The following is a 2,973-nucleotide window of genomic DNA, read 5'->3' on the forward strand; positions in this document are numbered from 1 at the left end:
TATTATCTCCTGGGCAGTGCTATTACCCCATTTCATAGATAAAGAACCTGAGGCACAGAGAACCTGAGGCTCCATCCCGCCAGGAAGATGGCCCAAGGTCACACAGCTACCAGAAAGCAAGCAAAACTGGGCCAAGACTTAAACTAGCAATAATCGCGGTGTGACAGTGGGCTCTTTTCGATGGTGCTGACCCGGGCCTGTCCCGTTTGGACACCCTGACACTTGTAGGAGGCAGACTGGGCACACACAGCCGCCCCTTTTGATGCCCCAGAGACCGAGAAGCAGGGACACCCAGGCCATGCTCAGGGTCAAAGCAGGTGCATCTAGGGTGGCTGGGTCTGGTTGGAGGGTCCCGGTAAGGGCTAACTGGCCGCCTTCCCCAACACCACGGGTCCCGGGAGAAGACCACAACCGCCCGAGCTGATGGCAGGGCGCTGACACGCGGGAAGGAGCCCTGGCTGAGGGTTGTACTCTGCTCTTCAGAGCACATCCCGGGGAGCTGTGAGCATCAGGGATCCAGGCGGGGAAAACCTGGGGCTGCACGGGGACTCCGGCCCTGACTGCTGGCCGAACAGAGTTGCGTGGATGGTCACGAGCTTCTCTTCTCGCTGGCTTCTGTGCTGGGAGAGCTGGAAACCACCCAGAGGTGATCAAACTCCGGAGCGATCGACAGGCACGTGGCTTCTTGACCCAGAGCAAAGAGGCCAAGAGGAGGTGACGCAGAGGAGGATGTTTTTCAAACGCAGGGCGCGGGGTGGCTGCCCCCCCCCGCCCCCCCGTGTGCAGCGAGGCAGCGTCCCTGGGCTGCAAGCCAAAGAAGCAGCCCCTCCCCAGCATCGAGCTTTCCAGAGCTTTCCTGGCTGCGCCTGCGACAAGGCCCTCTTCGCGGAGGTGGGCGGGGCCTCCGGGAAGGCTGGCTCAGTGGCGTGAGGCTGCCCGCAACTCGCACCTGTTTCCCGGCCCTGGCTCCGGGTTCTCTCCGCACCTGCTCTCTCCTGTGAGCTTAGCAGCAGCACCAGGAACTGTGGGGTAGCGGGGGGCCCTCGGACTCACCTCCCGGGGACGCGGAGTGAGGGCTGTATTCGCCTTGCCCGCCCCAGCGGCACCCCTCCCCTGACAAGCCAGCCCTGGGGGCTCGCAGCCAGGGACGCTTTAACCCTTCCGTTCCCAGGCGCTGGGTCCCAGCGGGCGTGACCTCAGTGCCTGTCCGCGGAGGCTGCGGACTCGCTGGTGGGTGTGGCCAAGGCCCCCTGGGGGGCGGCCCCGTCCCGTCTCACAGGTGGGAGGTGGCGGGAGGCTTTCCCTCCGCGAGGTGCGGCTCCCCCTCTGTGGACGCTGGAAGCTGGGGGATGCTCTCGGCTCAGCAGCGCCCCCGAGAGCCAGCTGCACCCAGGCCCCTCCCGGGTTCCCAGCATGCCCCCACCCAAGGGCTCCATCCCGCAGGTGCAGAGTCCGGGCCCTCCCAGCGCTGGCCCGCGCAGAGTGTGCACAGCTCGCGTTTTGACTGTCCAGCATCAGCTGGACCTTCCCCATCGCACAGAGCACAAGAGGCAGGGCGGCCCGGATGGGTCCCCGTGGCGGCCCCAGGCCCCTCTGCTCCCTTCCTGCGTGAGGGCTGGGGCCCTGTGCGGAGCACCGCCCCTCAACTTGACTTACATTAGCCAAACCCCAGAGACCGGTGTACAGCATCGTGAGGCTGTGGGCCTAGGGTAGAATTATCAAAGGCCCCAGGTGGGAGTCACCCCTCCGTGTGGAGTCCTCCTGTCCCTGGGATGGGGTCAAGTGCCCCATTGGGACCTCCCTTAGCTCGGAAACCATAGCAGGCCGCACGGCTGTCTTCCCTTCTAGGGTCCACCTAGCCAACGGCCGTCTGGGCGGGGGGCGGCACTGATTCCCATCTGCATGGCCCGGCCCACAGCTGGGTTCCTGTCCCTGGAGGACGCGCTCCCCTGCTGAGGAGAGACGCTGTGATTGCTGCCACCAGACCCCTCCCCAGCGAGCGGCCCCTCAGATGAGTCTCCCTGCTGAGCACCGCTGCTCTGAGGCTGACCGTCTCTGGGTGCAGCATCCACCTGGCCAGGCCGTGAGGCTGGGCTCTGATGCGCCGTGTCGCCTACAGGCTCGGGCTCACCCAGCCCAAGTCCTGGGCCGGCCCTGCCTCTGGGTGCAAGGGACCCAGGAAGCAGAGGAGATGGACGGGTGCGTCCCTGTAGTGGGTGGAGCACAGGGTAGCCTGTCCCCTGGGTCTAAGAGGCCCCCTGTAGGCTATCTGAACTTGTGGGCCAAGGTCAGACTCACCTTGCAGTCCCATGTGAGGAGGACTTATCAGAGTGAGCTGGGAGAGGACCCAGCTATTGGGCAGCTAACAAAAGAGTCACACTTTAGGGGCCCAGACAGGTGAGCCCACCCGGGACCCAGACAGGTGAGCCCCCCCAGGACCCAGACAGGTGAGCCCACCTGGGACCCAGACAGGTGACCCCACCCGGGACCCAGACAGGTGAGCCCCCCCAGGACCCAGACAGGTGAGCCCACCTGGGACCCAGACAGGTGAGCCCCCCGGGGACCCAGATAGGTGACCCTACCTGGGACCCAGATAGGTGAACCTCCCTGGGACCCAGACAGGTCACTGATCCTGCGCAGGGTCCAGACAGGTGATCCCCCGGGGACCCAGGCAGGTGATCCGGGGGGCTCCTGCAGGCCACGTGACTCAGGGTGAGCCCCTGGGGGCTCCTCTGAGGCGCCTGCAGGCAGGCCCCACGGCTGGACTGCCCACGGACGTGGGGGAGCTCTGGGTGCTGGACACCCCTGGCAGTGGGGAGACAAGGGCAGCACCCATGCGCTTGGCAGGAGGCGAGCAGGGGCACAGAGCCAGGCATTCCCAGAAACCATTGAGAAACAGTGCCCGATCCCACATTCCACGAGCCGGGCCAAGCTGACACTCAAAGCCGGGCCTCCACGGCGCCAGCACCTGAC

This window comes from Ovis canadensis, chromosome 1 (genome assembly GCF_042477335.2).
Source record: "Ovis canadensis isolate MfBH-ARS-UI-01 breed Bighorn chromosome 1, ARS-UI_OviCan_v2, whole genome shotgun sequence".
Taxonomy (NCBI): Eukaryota; Metazoa; Chordata; class Mammalia; order Artiodactyla; family Bovidae; genus Ovis; species Ovis canadensis.